Here is a 21,134-nt window from a genome sequence, read left to right on the forward strand (position 1 = left end):
TACTCAGTCATGGGTGGTGCCAGAGCATTTTAAGAGACTCTGCAAGCAGGTTGCCTCATTATTGTGTAGAAACCAACTCAAAATCTGAAGTGGACATAAGGGGGTCTTATGGACGTAGTGGCGGTCTCAGCCTTACGCAGTGGAGCTATAGAGGACTCCAATGAGGCTGACTCTATAATAAGAGCTCAAGATCTAGGTAAATAAAACAGAAAAAAAGTAAGCTATAAAAGGCTAGTAAAATAAAAAAAAAAAGATATATAGTTATTCTTCATTACATAGGGGATGGCTTAACATTTTTTGTTTGCCAGTGTCCCAACATCCGAAGGTGGCAGTAAACCTGACTGTTAAAGAATTCCCTTGTTTCTTCTTTCCCTCAATGGATGATGATGAAAATTATTTTTAGAAACTATTTATCCTAATGAAGCTAATGTTTGTTTAGATGCATAATCTTTCTTCGCAGAGGGCACACAGAATAAATTATTTTGCAGAAAACGTTTCACTATTAAGGCAAATGCTGAACTTGAGGAACATTTAGAGAGAAAGGGGTTGCAATCAAGGGCGCTTACAGGAGCGTTCATGGTTTATTCAGCTACCTGGCAAAATATGCTCATCAAAACTCAACATGGAAAATGTATATTGCTGTACTTTTCTTCTTCGCTCACTTTAATTTCATATCAAAATAACAGAAGAGTAGGTACCAGAAAAAGAACATTCGTCTTGCTGACAAGTATTGCACACAATTTACAACATGGAGATCGCAAAGATGATTTTACAAAAAACATGCATATAAATGGCATAGAGAGAAGCAGAATTTTTCATTAACAACTTAACTGAGGATAAAAGGTGGCATGTGTTACTTATACAGATTTCAATAATACCAATGTACTGCAAAAACATTGTATAAACACATGTATGTCGTTGCAGAGGGGTCGTTTTCAAGGCCTCGAATTTATTTAATATTTGTAAAATTTATCTAAGATGTACTCTTGGCAAAGAGAGTTTTGAGGATGAAGGAAATGTACTTGTTAAAAGTAAGTTTAAAAGTAAGTTAAATATAACTAGCTTTAAACTCTTTTTATTATTTTTGTTGTTGTTATAAAGAGTGTAAGTTTATTGTAGCAACGTATTCTCTTTAATCAATTACATATTTCGTTGAAATAAATATTTCAGGGAACATACAAATGGCTTCCTGCTTCTGTTCATGCAGTAATATGCACTTGTATATCTGACAGCATGGTTTTAAACATTTAACATTTTGCACAGAGAATTATACAAAATAAAATTCTAAAAGACAATAAATATGCATATCTTATCTCCAGTACACCATATAAAGACACAAAACACCTATAACAAACAATTTAACTGCAGCGCACAACAACTTTTTAGCAATAGTTTCAGGAAAGCTGTGATTGTAAATGGTTCACTAAAACACAAAAGAAAGTATTTCAGCTTAGCTTAAACCACAAACAAATTGTAAGCACAGTTGTCATTAACCTTTGAAGCTAGTAAAGTAGTTGTGTGCTGTTTCTATGACAAAGCCTAAAAAAAAAAAAAAAAAAATCAATAGATGAAACATTTATTTTAACTATAAAATAATATAATTTAACAATCATCAGTGTCTAATGTGTTGGATTCATAGTTCAACAAAATCTGGTGCTTACAGTACAACAAAGACTGAATATTTCAATTTTTTTTCTTCTCTGCAGAACGGGAAATTAAAATATAAAATGTATTCTGCACAAAATGGTCTATTGGCAAATTATATCCTCAGAATCGCTTTTGAAAATGTATCCATTACTAAAAATATTGTATTTGTTATATGAACTTGCTGATCTTAATTCACATATCCAAAATAAAGCAAACAACTCTTATTGGCTACCTGCCTACACAGTTGTATCTACACACTTTTTGGAAGTATATAATGTGGCATATAGACACCTAAATAGCAAGGTCTAGTTATTCTGTAAGAGGTTCCTCTAACTCCTCATTCATTGCACAATGTATAAAATTTTTTTTTTAAATCTGTGTGTGAGTGTGTGTATGTGATATACCTACTTTTCCTCCTGCTTCCAAATTCAATTGAATAGGTGGACCTTGTACTGAGTACAGTATCTGCTTTAAGTAATGTTATCAGAGAGATATTTGGTTCCTGAACGACTGGTTGGGTGATTCTGGGTTATGGAGACTGATCAGGGGAGGTGTTGGTCAATAAAGCATGTCTCCCATTACAGTTTTTGGGTTTCTGTCAACTGTTTACTGTGGAAATGTAACAGGTTTTCTATATAAAAAAAGACAAGTAAGCATTGTGAACTTACTATCTCCATGTTTTCACTGCCATCCTGATCTGCTGCCAAAACCCTTAGTAACTCTTGGTTAAAGTGTTACTAAACCCACAACAGTAAAATCAGTCTGTATATGCAGTAAAGCATGCTTGTTATACTCACTGTGAAACCTAAGGGGTAAAAAGGCTGTTTTATCCTGTCTTCTCTAATCCTCCCCTTCTTCCACTGTCCCCAATCTATCTCCTGATAGAACAGAGCCCTGGGGGTACTCTGCACATTCTCAGTTTGGTGTCTATTGCTAGTGAGTTTTTTTTTCTTTGTAGGGTGCATGTGATCAGCACAGGGCCAATCAGCACTGTCCAGACAGAGGGTCAGGGGTCATGAAGCCTCATAGGACAGTCAGAGTAGAATGAAAACCCCTCTTACAAGATTTAATCAGACACTAATGGAAGTCATAGAACTGCTATATACTGTTAATGAAAAAAGTATTTAGCAGTTTATATTTACAAAAAAAAATGCATTTCCATGTCCTGTGTACTGTGGTAGACCAGATATAGTGAATGCAGGGTCCTGGGTTTAGTAACACTTTAAGTAAAGTTATCAGAGAGATAAGTGGTTCCTGAACCACTGGTTGGGTGATTCTGGGTTATGGAGACTGATCAGGGGAGGGAACACTCATTGAATAGGTGAATAGGTGGACCTTGTACTGAGTGCAGTATCTGCTTTAAGTAAAGTTATCAGAGAGATATTTGGTTCCTGAGCCGCTGGTTGTGTGATTCTGGGTTATGGAGACTGATCAGGGGATGTGTTGGTCAATAAAGCATGTCTCCCATTACAGTTTTTGGGTTTCTGTCAACTGTTTACTGTGGAAATGTAACAGGATTTCTGTATAAAAAAGACAATAAGCAATGTGAGCCTTCTATCTCCATGTTTTTACTGCCACCCTGAGCTTCTGCCAAAACCCTTAGTAACTTCTGAGAAATTGGAATTTACACAAGGCAATGCCATTCCGAGCCCTGGAATGAGAATAAAAGAGGGTGTTCATGTGTCTGCGCATACTCTATACATACATGTGCTTGCGTAAACACAAAAATTAATGCACAGCAAACATTAGGGTGTAGATTTACACAAGGTTGACTTTTGGGGGTTAAAACATTAGTTATTTTAATACTAAATTGTATATACATGTTCAATTTTATATTGTAACCCTGACTATAACATGGTAATTATCGTCAAAATCCTGGATGCCTTGTTTGCTGATTTCTGAACATTTGCTGGACTGTGCTATATATTGGACCTACTCTGTCTATACTTTTGTCAACCTTATTATATCTTTGTAAAAATGGAAGTGTGAATATTACTTGATGTACCGAATGTAAACATTAAAACAAAACATATTGGAAAAGCAAAAATAATAAAATGATGCATTTTTTCTGTATTTTTATCAATGGCTTTCTTGACTGGGGGAACAATAATGTAGTGGCTGGCACAGGAGTATAACACATCCAGCGGTCAACTATTTTTAAAAACAACTTATACCTAAAAAAGCTAATGTTTGTTTACAGCATAACCTTTCTGTGCCAATGCACACAAAATAATTTATTTGCAGATTTTTTTTTTCACTTTTAAGGTAATTACTGTACTTGCAGGAGCAGTTAGGGGTTGCAATCAAGCCCACCTACGGGATTTTTCATGGTTTATTCATCTACCTGGCAAAATATGCTCATCAAAACTCAGCATGAAAAATGAATTTTGCTGTAATTCTCTTTTCCACCCACTTTAGTATCAAGCAGAACAGTAGGTCCCAGCAGGGATTGTTCTTGTTGCTGGCATGTATTACATACAATTTCCAACATGGAGATTGCAAAGATGCTTGCACTACAAGCACCAGGCAAAGATATACCCACAATATTTCAAGTATATTAAGAATATAGGAAAACTAACAGATAGAAAATAGAATTAAAAAGCTAATTTATTTCCACTTGATGTATTTTAAAGGTCAAGGATATTTTTAAATTGTGTGTGGGACTGAGTGCCGGTTCACACTTGTGCGAGTGCCGGGTTCGCATGTAATATCGGAGCGCACTGCTCCGACATTACATGCGATCGGCTGTGCGGTGCGAGTTTAGCCATACAGTTTGTATGGCTAAATTCGCATCGCACCCGCAGCAAACACGCACAGGAGGCATTTTTGCAGCCGCATCAGGATCGGATCGCACAGCGGTTCACACTTGTGCGATCCGATCCTGTGCAAACTGCACGATCGCACTGCGATATGCGATCAAACTGGGGGTTTCGTTAAGATTACATTGACACCCCCAGCGTATTGCATATGGCAGTGTGAACTGCCGGGGGTGCGTGTGCGATGCGGGAACAGGCTGCGAATTCGCAGCCTTCCCGCATCGCATAAGTGTGAACCGGCACTGAAAGAACTGTTATTATTATTAATAATAATAGTACAATTTGTAATAATATATATATATATTTTGTTTTCAAAGGCAAAATATTTATGCGATCCGAAGAGAAACCAGAGCATATTTTGTTTTCAGATAGAGTAGCTAACTAACAGATAACAGATATAGTATATGTAATCCTTTTTTTGTAAAGTATTTGATGTCATCTAAATCTCTCATTCTGTAGTTCTACAGTAGGGGGCAACTGACAATACTGGGTTGTATTCAGTGGTGTATTTAGGTTTTGTGCTGCCCTAGGCCTGACTAAACTTGTGCACCCCCTAATTTAAATATGACCCCCTTCCTGGAAAGCAATATAAGTAAATACAGCGCTATATACAATTATAAATAAAGTGTGCATCAAAAAATATATATATCTCATAAAGTGCAATGTATCAAGTGTCCAAAAAGTGCATTTCAAAATAAAGTGCATATAAAGTTCAATCCACTTGTGAGATGAGACAAATCAGAAACCGTGCTTGATAGTTGTTTCAATATAATTTAGTGCTCTTAACACCGCCACCTTCTAGCCACAAGATGGTCTCTCACCTCACTGAAGTATTAAATAAGCAGTAGATCCTCTATGGGGATATGCTTAATTAAATGGAAGCCACTTCCTGGATCGATACCTCACAAGGATAAATGGATCGGATATGCGAATGAAAATAATAACAGGATCTAAGTGCTCACTGCTACAATCCTTTTATTAGAATAGAAGTAAATAACACTCACATGAAAGAGCACCTATAGGGGGCGGAGACTCGAACGGACAGGCGGCGATCCCCCAGCACGGCTCCCTACAGCTCCAGCATTATTGTTGTACGGTCCACACAAGCCTTATTTGTGGTCTTTCATGTGAGTATTTACTTCTATTATAATAAAAGGATCGTAGCAGTGAGTACTTTGATCCTGTTATTATTTTCATCCGCATATCCGATCCATTTATCCTTGTGAGGTATCGATCCAGGAAGTGGCTTCCATTTAATTGAGCATATCCCCATAGAGGATCTACTGCTTATTTAATACTTCAGTGAGGTGAGAGACCATCTTGTGGCTAGAAGGTGGTGGTGTTAAGAGCACTAAATTATATTTAAATACCTATCAAGCACGGTTTCTGATTTGTCTAATCTCACGAGTGGATTGGACTTTATATGCACTTTATTTTGAAATGCACTTTATGGAGACTTGCTACATTGCACTTTATGAGATATATATATTTTTTGATGCACATTGTCACTTTATTTATAATTGTATATAGCGCTATATTTACTTATATCGTATTACATCTGCCCACTCCCACAAGTGAGGGAGTTTCAACATAGCCGCTGTATATTTGCACATTATCATTGATTTTTAGTCCCAATTCTCATTGGGTCTGAGCACATTATCACTTTATATTTAATTTACATATTTGCGCTGATTATTTCCTTTGCACATATTCGACCCCTTCCTGGAAAGGCCACATCCCTTCCTGTTTATGACCCACCCTCTGTAAACCACAGACCATAACCACAGTCTATCAGTGCCCATCAGCATAGCTTCATCAGTTCCCATAAGTTCAGCCTCATCAGTGCCGCCTCTTTACTGCCCATCAGCGCAGCATATCAGTGTGGCCTCATCAGTGGCCACCAATTCAGCCTTATCAGTGCCCATTAGTACAGCCTTATCAGTGCCCATTAGTACAGCCTTATTTCACAGGATTAGTAAGATTACTCTTTTAGGATATTCGGATTTGTGTTTGCTGCCACTAATTGTAATCATAGGATTATTTCACTTATTTGTATAATAAATAGGAAGTCCAGAGTCATTATACAAATAATGAAATAATCAGTGGCAGCAAACACAAGTCCAAATATCTTATAGGATTGGCGTAATCTTACTAATCCAGTGACATATTGAGATAGGACATATGAGGTGAGCAGGTCCAAAATATTATTGCCATCATATACAATTAAAAGTCTTAATTGTATATGATGCAATTCAGTATGCTTGCTTAAGGACAAGGATGTTTAAAGAAATGAAATTATAGTATTGACATGATGCCTGCCATACCTGGGGGTGGAGGAAGGTAGGCGGAGCATTAGGCTGCAGTGCCACACTTATTAGCTTTGGTGGCCATCTGGCCAGTTGTATTAAGTGTGGTCGGCAGCCTGCGGTCTGTCTGAATGTCCTCAACCACCGATATTTTCATACCAGCAGGTAGCAGTGTGACTGATTTATGGGGGTGCCAGACTGATTTGCCTCCTGGACCCTGCCCTCTGGCCCAATTCACCCCATAGGACTGGCTCTAAACTAAAAGTGTAGCGCAAGTCGGCGGGGACCCTTTTCGTGCGGGAGCTGGTTTTTTTCATGCGTGAAGCAGTTTTTTTTTTTCTAGGCCTAGGCCTGGCCTAGGCCAGGATACAGCACTGTTTATATTTAGTATATTAGTATATTTTTTGGTCTTGTACTTTTGCTAGCCCTTACTTGTTGGGAAACCAAAATGGATCATATATATTGTAAATACTTGTCAAAAGCGACTTATGCAAATAGCAGAAAAACAAGGAAGCAGACAGAAATTACACTTAATCCTCTGGATTGAGACATGTACACACTATAGAAGGATTTGCTTTGTTCATATTTCATGTCTTAATTATACAACCACTTTAAGCACATTAATGGTACACTGAAAATAAACCTGAGCTCCCCCTCTAATGTGTTTTGATCAATAATAGCTTAACCATAGAGTAAACAGCTAATAAGAGGAAGACATTGTACACATATTAGACAATTAAGCATGCAAAATAGGGACTGGTGACTGCTACAACATCGATGTAAGAAAACAAATACATTCTCTCCTCCATCTATACTATAACCAATTAAAATGTATTAACCTGAATTGTCATTGAATTAAAAGACACGGGTAAATATCTACATATATACACATAGAAATTAAAGAGTACCCCCACTTTTGTTGAAAAAAACTATACCTTCTGAGAATCTATGTACAGTGCAAGGATTTTAAAAACTTTGTAGCAGAGTCCTACCTGTTTCTGTAAAAAGTTGTATGTTCAATGATGGCCTTGGAGGTCTGGATGTCTGTATTCATTCTAATCAGCTGATGCACTTGCAGTGTTCTAATGAGGAACAGTGCATTGTTTGCATGCCTTTAGAGTTATGAACCCTTAGGCCCCTTTCACATGGGCGGTGTGCCCGACGAAGTCCGTTTTGCTCAGTGGGGATCGACACGCTGATCCCCGCTGAGCAGGCGGATGACAGCTCAGTCTCTGGGTGCAGGGTGCAAGCTTTCAGAGCCCCGCTCTCCTCTATGGGAGATTGGATGAGAATGGACCGCCTGTCTGTTTTCATACGATCTTATCTGATCTGATCCTCCAGACAGATGGAAAATAGGGTTTCCATCAGTCCGGATTTCACGGACAGGATCTGACCGGATAACAGCAGGTGTCAGCGGAGATGTCTCTGCCGACATCCGCCGCTCCATAGGGCTGCATGGAGCATCCGATCCGGTCCACCGGAAAAACTGACAGGCAGACCAGATCGGAAAGCCCGCGTGAAAGGGGGCCTTAGGGAGTATCTCATCAACAATATAACTCCTATTGCAGAGGATGCCTAAAATTTTACTTTTATCTTAGTGCATACTTCTGCGGAGTAGGAACTTACATTCCTGGGTGTTATCTGTACAACAAACGTGTACAGAAGATCTGTAGGTTGCCATATTGCAATTATATATATTTAATTTGACAGAAAGTTAAAGCAGCTGCAAATTAAAAAGGAAAGGTCATTTTTATTAACAATAAATTAAAATATGGCTTATGAAGCAATTACATATGCTACTTTGTTTTTCATTTACTATTTGCTATATTTTTTAAAATGAAAAATGAAATTAACCTTTAACTATGTAAGCGATATTAAATACTTATCAAAAATAATAATGCTTCATAATAAATGCATTAATCATTATAATAAGGAACAACCTGTATTACACATCCCATTTATAGTTCAAGCCTATTTGTAAACGTGTTTATTATAAATATCCTGAATATTTCTCGACAACAAAAACTGGAAAATGTATCTGCAAGGGGAATCCTCACTGACAGAATCCAGCTCAGAATATGAACCTGTAGAAAGCAGCGGCATCCTAAAAATGAAGAAAGAAAAACAAAAATGTATTTTTTTTTCTCTTTTTTCAAACCTTGTGACAAAAAAATGAGATCTGCAAAATACTCAGCATGCCTCTTATCAAACACCATGAAGTGTCTCCTTTCCAAAAAGGGGTCATTTGGAGAGTATCTAAACTGTCCTTGTATTTTAGGGCCTACAAAACTGTCATAGGTAGTTAGGAAGGGAAATGAGGAAATTATAGCCTTTGAAAGCTTGAATATGGTCATTGGTTTTGGGCCCTTGTTTGCCACAGGTCTCCTAAAAAGTCTCACGCATGTGGTATCCCCATAGTCAAGAGAAGTAGCAGAATGTGGTTTGGTAATTCCATATATACCCATGGCAAGTGTAAGAAGTATCTCATTAAAGTGAAAACTTTGTGTAAAAAAAAATTTTTTTTGTCATTTTCTAAAAACTTTTGGCAAAAAATAAAATCTTTCATGAGCTCAACAAGCCTCTTAGCAAATACCTTTGGGTGTCTACTTTCTAAAAAAGGATCATGTGATCAGGAACAGTGATAGGTAGTCAGGAAGGGAAATGAGGAAATTACACCCTGAAGGTGGTCATTGGTTTTGGGCCCTGTATGCAACTAGGCAGGCTCCCAAAAAGGCTCACACATATGGTATCCCATGTAGCAGTGTTTTGAGGTGTAATTCCACATATGCCCATGGCATGTGTGGTAAAAAATCTCATTAAAGTGACAACTGTGTGTAAAAAAAATAAAAAAATAAACAAATACTTTTTTTTGTAATTTTCCAAAAACTTATTGTAAAAAATAAAATCCCCCATGAACTCAACATGCCTCTCAGCAAATACCTTGGGGTTTGTACTTTTCAAAAAGGGGTCGTTTGGGGGGTGTTTAGACGGTCAGAAAGTAAAAGCTGCGTAAATTCCAGTATATATACCTTAACTTATAGATGGTATAACTTTCACACATACCAATGAATATGCACTTATTGGGATATTTTTAATAAAGACTAATAACATAACACATTTTAGCTTACATTTATGAAGAAATTAGTTTTTTATGGATATGTTTTTAAGTAGGTAGAAAATATCAGGGTTTTTTTTTCCAAGATTTTCGGTCTGTTTCATTTATACAGTATTTGTTTTGTGTGAAAAAAAATGCATTTGCATACAGTGTTGCCACTTAAAATGCCAATTAAAGTAGCGCAGTGCTGAATAGTAACAAATGCTCTGGTAATGAAGGGGGTAAAACCTTTAAAGGTCAAGTGGTAAAAAACAATCTAGATCAGGCAGGTGAACCTGGTGAAAATGCTCACAGATGACTAGAAAGGATTTTGATCTTTAAAAAATGTAGCTGCGTAAAAAATTGTAATGGGTTAAAAGAAAGGAAGTGACATTAGCAATAACATTTTTAGGTCTTGATTATATTGGCTATATTTATCCAAATATGGCGTAATGCTTGAATACCTAGATCATGAGGAATTGAAGAATGTAAAGCAGACACATCACATGCCATTCTTGACTGTATGTTTTGTATCTCTAAAGCTAGCCATAGACTGATCGAAATGTGTCTGATTCAGCAGGGACCGGCTGAATTTTTATCAATATGTGTCCCTGCTCAACGTAAGTCCTACTGTTAGAATTCAATTTCCCAGTGGTGGATTCTTACATCCACCTGGTTCAGCAAATGAAGAAAAAAATAATATAGCGTATGCAACTGCGAAACAAATCATATTGTAATTGAATATCATTAAAAATGACCTTTCCTTTTCAATCTGCAGCCGCTTTAATTTTCTGAAAATGCAATGCAATATGGCTACCTGGAGTTGTTTTGTTTAAAGAATGTGTACAGACCACACCTAAGCAACATAATTTCCTGCTTGTGTGATTGGCTCATCAGTTTTCCCAGAAGTCTGCACTAAGATACAAGTCAGGTTTTAGGCATCCCCTGCAACAAAAATTGTATTTTTGGTGAGATACTCCCAATAGAAACACGTCTAAAAGGATGCAGGCCCAGCAGATTTCCTCATTAGTGCTCTGCAGGTGCACAGCTGATTGATAATTATGAAACCATTCTCATTAGACCCCCTCGGCACAGGGACACAGAGGAACAAACTGTGATTTCTTCAGAATAACAAAAGGTAGGAATCAAGTCTTGGGTTAAGGATTATAAGGTTGTTATTATTATATATTATAATATTATTATAGTTATTATATATAATATAGTAATATATATATATATATATATATATATATATATATATATATATATATATATATATATAATATTATATAATATAATATATACAGTATATATTATAAGTTATTATTATAAGGTTATAATTATTTATAATTATTATATATCCTTGCAATGTACATAGATCACCCAGAGGGGAATGTTTTTTTCTCAATAAAAGTGGAGTTACGCTTTAAGAAGACCATCCTTGTACTAGAGGTTGTAAATGTTGTATTTTTCTAATCAGACTAGCCACAGCCTTGCCACCCATACCAGTATGTTGTTATGTTAGTGAAAGATTGGAGTGACTGGAAATTCTGGCTCAATGTTGTTTATTATATACTTATCCATACATTCTAATGACTCAGCATAATTAATGAAATGTTGTAACCCTACAATTCCCTTACCAGGGCCTGTCTGTTCTTAACCACTTGCTAACTGTCTTATAGCAGTTTTACTGCTACAGGATGGCCACGCTGAGCAGGATCACGTATATTTATACATGATCCTGCACTTCTGGGTATCAGGCGCACGTGCGCGCCGCCAGGCGGCTCCTTCCTGCTGTGATTCTACACAGCGGGAGCCGATCAGCGGGTACTGCGGGCTTGATGGCTCGACCCTATGATTGTTTAGTACACAGGCAGAGCAGCAGTCTGCCTAGGTAAACAAGGCAGATTGCCATTCTGTCAGTAGGGAAAGAATTTAGCCTGAGTTCCTGCAAAGCAGGGACATCCACCAATGCCTTCCTCTAGTAAAAGCACCTCCCACACTGTCAGAAAACACTGGCTAGGCACACAGTTAACCATTGATGTTAACCCCTTCCCAGCCAGTGTCATTAGTACAGTGACAGTGCATATTTTTTAGCACTGATCACTTAATTAGTGTCGCTGGTTCCCAAAAAAGTGCCAGTAAAGCCCCGTACACACGTACTGATCGTCGGCCGAACGATCGGCCGTCTTTTGTCCAGGGCTGTCGTGTCTGTTGAAAACTGCAAAAGACTGCACACTAATTTTGTCGGCCAACGACTGCAGAAGTGATGTCATGTGATGGTTAACTTTCCTTGTCTTTTTTCTTTTCTGAGCATGCCCAGTCTTGCTAATCTGCTGTCTGTCGGCCAAAATCTGTACTGACTGGCGAACAATCGGCCGTTCTGGTGCCAACAAATATTTTAAAGTCTGCACGACAGATTCTGTTCGGCCGAAAATGCGCTGTCGGCTGTTGGAAGCATCATACTAGCAAGCCTACAATCGGCCGATCGGTCGACGGCCGAATATTTACGGCCGACAATCGGTACGTGTGTACGGGGCTTTAGTGTCTGATTTGTACACTGCAATGTCACAGTTCCGTTAAGTCGCTGATCACTGACATTACTAGTAAAAAAAAAAAAAATGGAAATTCCATAAATATATCCCATTGTTTGTAGATGCTATAACTTTTGCACAAACCAATTAATATATACGCTTATTGAGATTTTTTTAAACAAAAATATGTATCAGAATACATATTTGCCTAAATTGCTGAAGAAATTAGATTTTTTTCAATTTTTTAAACTTGGATATGTTTTATAACAGAAAGCAAAAAATAATTTTCTTTTTTCAAAATTGTCGTTCTTTTTTTGTTTATAGCGCAAAAAAATAAAAAACGCAGAGGTGATCAAATACCACAAAAAAAATAAATAAATACATTTGTGGGGGAAAAAGGACATGCATTTTATTTGGGTATAGCGTTACATGACCGCGTAATTGTAAGTTTAGGTAACGCGCGGCTGTATCACAAAAAATGGCCTGGTCATGAAGGAGGGTAAATCTTCCGGAGCTGAAGTGATTAAACATTGGTATGCATCTTCATCATTCAGCAGTTGCCTTTTCATAATATTTTTTGTACCTAAAACCACTACAGCACCTTTCTTATCTGCTTTTTAAAAGATGTATCAGGAATTCTTTTTATGTTGTAAAGCTCTCCTTTCATCTCTTTTCAGATTATCACCTTTGAAGAAAAATCCCTCTTTGCCTCCTTTGCTAAATTCAATAATGCTCTCCACATGTTTTTGAAATGCATTCAATACTTTACCTGTACAGGGTCAGATCTCTTAATCGTTTCAATCTTTACTTCTGAGGGACGCAGCACTACGTGCATATCACCTCTGTTAGGCTCCATCCAAAGAATTTTAAATCACTATCAAACTTATACTTCACATCAATTCATACAGCTATCAGTCAAGTGCAATAGTGAAGAATAAACCACAAAGAAATATCTGCGCTTGGGTAAAAGTACATGAAGGTAGCCAGCACCAATGGTTAGATTACACACCAGAAGAAAAATACACAAAAAGAGGGGGCAGCGCCAATAAATAGTCTCTATAAAGTAATAAAAAGTCCATGAAACGCGTAGATAAGAGGAATCACTGCACACCAATAGTGAGCAGAGAAAGATATTGTCACGTCGCCGACACTGTGTGGATAAACATCAATCTGCTTACCAGAATGTGTTGACTCTTAAGTTATAGAGAAGTCAACACCAGCATGTAAAGTAGAGGCTAGATGGCGCTTCCAGTGTCTTGCTGTGCCATCCATCACAACCAACTGAGATATACCTGAAAAACCCCATGTCCAACTAAGGTACAGGATAGCCTCAAAGGGATGCAAATCAAAACACAATGGTGCAGTATGTCCAAAATAATAAAATTGCTGATTTATTCAAAAGGTATTGCACTCACAAGCATAAAAACTTTAGAAGACATGTCAAACAAAAGTTAAAGATAGCCACGGCTAATAGCATGCTTATGTCATGTGTTCCCGTCCAGCCTAAGACCATACTGCACCATTATGTTTTCATTTGCATTCCTTTGAGGTTATCCTGCACCTTAGTTGGACCTGGTGTACTCATGGTGTACCTGGTGTACTCAAAGGGGTGTACTCATTTTTGTGAGATACTGTATGTGATTTTGCGCTTAAGGGCTGTCCTACCACAGTATATGTACTGTATGTGGGGCAGTCCTTAAGTGCTTAAAAAAGTAAAAGGACTGCTTATCAACCATCAACTGTTAAAACAAAAAAACACTTGCCAGGACTATGTAATGTACTTCTAATGTAATGTATTATATAGTGTATATAGTGCAGGAGTCTGCATGGCACATTTCAGGGGTGTATAATGTACAAAACAAATATGAAAAAAAAAAAGTAAGCTATTTAGATTTCATTAGTTCTATCAGGGCTAGCTCCCCTTATTTTGGGGGCACTCAATCCAACAAAAGATATTTGGTTTGATTTGCTAACACAAGAGAGTGAAAAATCTGGTGCAGATGTGCATGATAGCCAATCAGCTTCTAACTTCAGCTTATTCAATTAAGCTTTGACAAAAGCTTTCTATGCAAATCTGCACCAGATTTTGCACTCTCCACATTTAGCAAATCATCCGTATTGTATATACAAAATATAAACTAGTAAAGATAACGGAAAATGATCTGTCAGCCTTACACCAGCATGAGATTCATGTGTTGACAAAGATACATATTATACAGCTAGTTAGTGGCAGCAGTGCAGGTTGCACTTCCTCTGTTTACGAGGTTTGAATTTACCTTATTTTGTTATTTATTTTATCAAAATTGAATAAAAGTTTTGTCTCAGTTTAGTATGAAAGTATCAGAGCCTATCCGCATTTTTAGTTTTTTTTTGTCTTCACACACTGTTGTTTCTGGTGCTGGGTTCATAGGCACTGACAAAGGTATTTAGAAAGCTATTTTTATATAGAAAACATAATTTACTTGTTTTCCATATAAGTATTTAATAATACATTTTTCATATGTTCAGATGCCAGCGGTATACTCACTTCCCATCATCTTTGCTAGTTTTTGTTTTGCATATGTGTGTAATGTACAGAGTGCTGGGATCAGGGTGTGTAATGCAAAGAGTCCAGGAGTCAGGCATGCATAAGGCACAGAGTTCAGGTGTCAGGAATAAGTAGCACACTGAGTGCAAGGACCGGGAGTACATAAAGTGCAGAGGCAGGGGTCAGCAGTATGTAATGCACGGAGTGCAGGAGACAGGAATATGTAATGCACAGAGTGCAGGGGTCAGGAGTGTGTAATACGTAGTGTGCAGGGGGCAGGAGTATGTTATATACAGAGTGTAGGAGTCAAGAGTAAAAAATTAGGAAAGCTCAGAATGTATAGGTCAGGGGTGCACAATTCCCCTTTGCAAGCAATACCCCCCCCCCTCCTCAAAAAAAAAGAAAAAAAAAAGGAAAACAGCCCTAAACTGCATGCTGCCAACCCCAGCACAAATTCCATAGGAACACCAAAATTCTCCCGAAACAACAATGAAAATGGAAAAACTGCCTTACCAGTACAGGCCCCCACCCCTTAAACCTCCCCTCCCAGCATAAATTCTTCCTCCCACAAATTCCCCCTCCCAGCACAAATTCCCCCCTATCACTCCTCCCAGCACAAATCCCCTCCTGCACAAATCTTTGTAACCACCCCCTAGGTCATTGTGTCACCCCAGTACAACTCCCCATTCATCCCATTCTCCCTGAACTTACAGACCTCAGACACATCATCCCAGAGTTCTGGGAGCTCTGAAGTCTATCCTTTTGAGATGCTGGCTCCTGCAATGGCTGGTGATCCCAGCGTCAGGGATTTGGTGCACCCTGTGGGCAACATGAGACTTGTTCTCTGGGTGCCTGGAGTTAGTGACCCTACTACTCAGACTTACTGAACAGCACTGAGGTCAGAGTGTTCATGTCATCACTTTAGACTCTGCTCCTTCCATGAGGGTTGCCTGAGGCAGCTGGCTCATAGTACATGTAATATTTCAGACCCTGAGTTGAGTTTTCCCCCAAATTAAATAAAATTGTCCCAGTCCCAACCTCTGAACAACTACAGAAACTTTTTTAAAAGTCTCAATTAAATTGTTGATAGAGTAACATCGAATAGGTCAAAACATTATTACATTCCTCTAAATTCTCTTGTGCATGTTTGAAAGATCTCTTGTGGTTGATATCCCTCTTCCAATTTTCCTATATTTTCTAATTGTTTGTTTCTCTTGTACTCATTTGCCCTTTATCTATATTTCTGGAGAGTTCATTTCAAGGCCATTAGAATCATCAGAGGATAGAAAAGAAAAGCACCTCTAAGTGCAGACAGATAAAGCTGGAGGGCGGCTTGGTCTGCAGCATATTTGGAATGACGTCACCTGGATGGAACCATGCTATGCTCCAACGCTATCTTGGGAGATTACAGTCATTTTCAATGCATACTCATACCCACATCAGGGGACTCTGGCGGTCCCTTAGCTGACACCTGCGGCATCGTCCTGGACCATATAACTGTTTTTACCTACAAAATGTGAGTGGCCTTTCTTGTCAAATAAACCAACTTTACTTGTCTGTACTTAGAGGCACTTTTCTTTTCTCTCCTTTGCTATTACATACAGAGCCTGCTTCTGCTTCTGCTCAGCGAAGAGCCTGCCCTTGTTATCGGACATTATTGAACATTTATGGATTAGACCCTTTTATGGACATTGCATGTTTTTTCTATGTTATATATTGTACAGTATATGGACTTCATACTTAAAGTGTAAGGCCTTTTTCACCTGGTGGAGCTTACATTCCTTCTCCTATTAGAATAATCAGAGACTGTTTCTCTCATATTTTTTTGATAACATAAGGTCACTAGATTGTAGCCAGTACTCAATCTTTGAGGGAATTGAGCAATTGGATGTATAGACACTTACAACCTCGAGTACAAAGATTGTTTTCCTACCTTAGAGATACAAAACATGTGATACCATGATACAAAAAAGGGAGGGTATATTGAAGTAAAGACAGGAAGTGGTTGATGTGTGATAGGTCTACTATATATTCCTTAATTCCACATAAATTAAGTCTTGAAGTTTTTATTATCATTTGGATAAATATAGTCAATATAACAAAGACCTATAAATGTTATTGTTGAAGGCAATTCTTTCTTTTTAACCCTTAACAATTTTTTGTTTGATGGCAGATACTACCTCCAGAAATGTGGCTCTTCGAATGTTGTAAAGTTTGCACCCAAACATGCAAACTTTTAAATGGGTTGGTGGGGAAAAAATCTCTATAGGTTGAAATCCTTTCAGATCATCTATGTATTTGTGCTATAGGTACTTAGATTTTCTGATCTTTGCTGTCAATATGGATTTGAATATACAACTTTTTATGGATTTGAATATACAACATTTTACTGATTTAAATAGGAACAGTTCTACCCTAAAATGTGTGTGTGAAAAATATGATTCTTTTAATAATTATCTAAACCTGACTATTCTGAGATTCTACAAGACCTTACCAAGTTTTACAGGAAACTAATTTCCAAAAATTATATTTTGCATGCTAAACGTCATCTGCCACGCATAGTCAAATGTATATCTAGGGGGCAATATATCAGGGTAAGATGTAACTGTTCAGATTTGATAACCTTTGACAATGAAGCAGGGGGGATGCGTGTTTGCTTTAAAGAGAGAGGGGATAGCAATAGGTATAACAAACAATGGGTATAAAAGAAAAAGCATATGAATATGCAAAAGGAAGAGAGGGGAGAACTAATGAGAGACATCAAAGGACAAAGGGAGAGTAACCCTAAAAGTAATAACAATAGAAAGAAAGGTAAAACATTTCTACAATATTTTTTCAACCAAATATGGCTTTGAATTGAAACATATTAAAGTAGAACTATGGCCACAACTGTTTTCATTTTGGACAGAGTAAGGGAAGGTTATAACCCGTCAGATTTTTTTTTTTGCCATTTCTGTTTCATTGTGGAGATTTCCTTTCACTTCCTGTCCCATAGCCAAACAGGAAGTGAGAGGAAATCCCTGCAAATTAAGGGAATTTCTTGGGGGACCCCCAGGTCACCAGAACTAGTGTCCTCATTGGAAGATTTCCCCCCTATTACTTTTCTGGGGACAACCCAAAATGTGGGATTTTCTTTTACTTTCACTTTCAGTGATAATAGTAAACAGGACAGATAGAGAGAGTGAATCTCCTTAACAGGGGCACAGACAGCAATAAAAACTGACAGGTGTTCTAATTCCTCTGCACTCTATCCAAAACTGAAAATAAAAATTGCCTTTAGTTATTATATTTTGCTTCTTTAGTTAAGCTACTTTGAAAGGTTCCTTAATATATATATATTTATATATATCCCCTATCACTAAGTACTGTATGTTTAACTTGAAGCATAAGGCAATTAGTTATCCACCAAAGGATATAGAGAAGTGGAGGTCCTGGACCATTAACACTGTAAGCATGTTGGAAATTCTCTTTATACTGTATTATGTCCCACTCAACGGAAAAAATATATTGAATTCAACAATTGTAATACTAAATCAGTGTGTTCATGTTCATAAGTTTGATTTAGATCTTTAAAAATACAGGTTAGAGATGGAGATACATTTTTTTGTCCTTGAATAGTATTCTGGATATTTAAACTAAACACATAGGCTAGAACTGTAAGTAGCATATGTCTCACTACTATAGGTTATTTCTTATAATTTTGAGGCTTGTGTTTATTATGATTTTGAGAAGTATTAAATATCTTTTACATTTATAGCTGTGTGGATACAGTATATGTAGATTTCAGTGCTTTAAGTGAAAGTTAATTAATTTCAATGGTTTTAATATGCATAGGGGTAGGGAAGGTATTTGTTTTCTTCCACATGTAAAAATCCAACATTGTAAATATATTAGTGTTTGAGATTAAAGCAGAAGTTTACTCCACCATTAAACTTTTACCTACAGGTAAGCCTATAATAAGGCTTACCTGTAGGTAAAATTAATATCTCCTAAACCTACACGGTTTAGGAGATATTTGCCCTGCATGCAGCAGCTGACAGCAGTGGCGCATACGCTCTGAAGGTCCGGCGGGAGTGACGTCATCGCGGCTCCGGGCACTCGCAGCGCCGGAGCCACAGAACCCGGAAGAGACGCCAAGGGAACATGACAGCACCCTCAGCGTTGTCCAGGGGACCATGTCGGGGCTTCGTTCTAAGGTAAGTATTTCATAATGAGCTAGTATGCGATGCATACTAGCTCATTATGCCTTTGTCTTGCAGGTTTTTTTTTTTAATGTTGTGAGAATACAACCGCTTTAAGCATATTGTTTTGACAAGAAATATGCACTGGTTACAGTGTTACCGTTAATTGTAGTTGTAGCAGGAAGTAGGCTCGGTGTATTTGCTTGACAGCGAGGCTTGGTGGATAGTCGAACCTGGATGATGTCATCTGCATACTTGCCGTGAAGAAGGAGCACGGCTGCCCTCCCCCAGGCAGCAAGCACGCTCGGAAACGCGTTGCATGCAGATGACATCATCCAGGTTCGACTATCCACCAAGCCTCGCTGTCGAGCAAATACACCGAGCCTACTTCCTGGTTCTAACCTTGCTGTACAAGCCGGCCATGGCGAAAGGATTTCGGCTCCAGCAGGACGGATGTCCATGACCAGATGATGTACACTTCTCCACACTGGAACCTTGTTTTATGGGCATGAATATATGCTTACTAACGTGAGTGCATAATTTTATTCATCAAACCTGTTGCATAAAGTCTACACTTAGAGGCGCATATGTTTGTCTTTGTTTTAGCCCTGTGGAACCCCTGGCTTTGGTTTCTGGATGGCTGCCCTACATGGTGGACTTTTCTCCCCCTGTGCCATTTTAACTCTATGGACTTTTGGTTCGAAATGTGATAAAACGCCTGTTAACATTGTGTGCTCTGGAAAAAGAGGGTGTGGTTGTTTCAAGGAGCACAATATGATGATACTTGAACAAAAATTAGCTGCATGGTCCAGTTGCTAGAAAGAAGCTTTTACCACATTAGTGCCACAAAAAAGCTTGGTTACAATACAGTATGCCTCACAACACCTTGATAAGCCTCACAGCTTCTTGCGCACCGTAGTCTTGAGTGATGAGACCAAAATAGAGCGTTATGGTCACAAACATAAGCTTATATTTGAAAAGGGGTCAACAAGGCCTATAGCGACAAGAATAACATCCCCACTGTGAAGAAGGTTGGTGGCTTACTGATATTATGGGGGTGTGTGAACTCTAAAGGCACGGGGAACCTTGTGAAAATTGATAGCACGATGAATGCAGCATGTTTTTAAAAAATACTGGTAGACAATTTGCATTCTTTTGCATGAAAGCTGTGCGTGGGACGGAGGCATTTTGCCAAGACAAAATGGGCAATTTTACCACCTGCAAGAACTTGGGGCCTTATAGACAATGACTACAAAAGACTGTACGTTGTCATTGATGCTAAAGGGGGAATACACAGTATTAAGAACTAAAGGTTTACAGATTTTTGAAAAAGGGTAATTTAATTTGTTTACTTGTCGCCATGTTTTGTGTTATGATTGTGCCATTCTGTTATGACCAACAGTTACAGAATATGAATCCCATAAGAAATAAAAGAAATGTGTTTAGCCTACTAACTCATGTTGTCTTTAAAATGGTACATACTATTACCAATTCTCCAACAGTATGCAAACTTTTGAGCACAACTGTATCTTCAGAGGTCTAGTTTTCCATGCCTTAATGGGTCAGGGCTGTTTTGGTGACAAAAGGGGGACCTACCTAATATTAGGTGGATGTTTATGTTAGGGTAGGTGGTCATAATGGTATGGCTGAATGGTGTATATCTGTATCTACATCAGTCCGATGTCTGATGCATTCTTTATTAATAATTTGTAACACTATAAATTTTACAGTGTGCCTACATGGCTTCTATACTATTTTCATGAGCATCCATGGAAACTGTTGACATGCTTGCTGGCAGTTTGCTAACCAGCATTAGAAAACGTGACAGCTGTTTGTATTTGGATGCAGCTCCACTTTCCTTTTCACTAGCTTTCATAAATTAGCCTCATGGTGGTATAATATACTTAAAATACATTGATAAAATAAATACAATATCGAAAAACTGTAAGTCATACTTCAGTACAATACTATACAACATTGTAGACAGATTTTATTTTTAATAAGCATTCTTTTCTGTTCTTTTAGACCA

Source organism: Pelophylax lessonae (genome assembly GCF_965119305.1).
Source record: "Pelophylax lessonae genome assembly, chromosome: 9".
Lineage (NCBI taxonomy): Eukaryota > Metazoa > Chordata > Amphibia > Anura > Ranidae > Pelophylax > Pelophylax lessonae.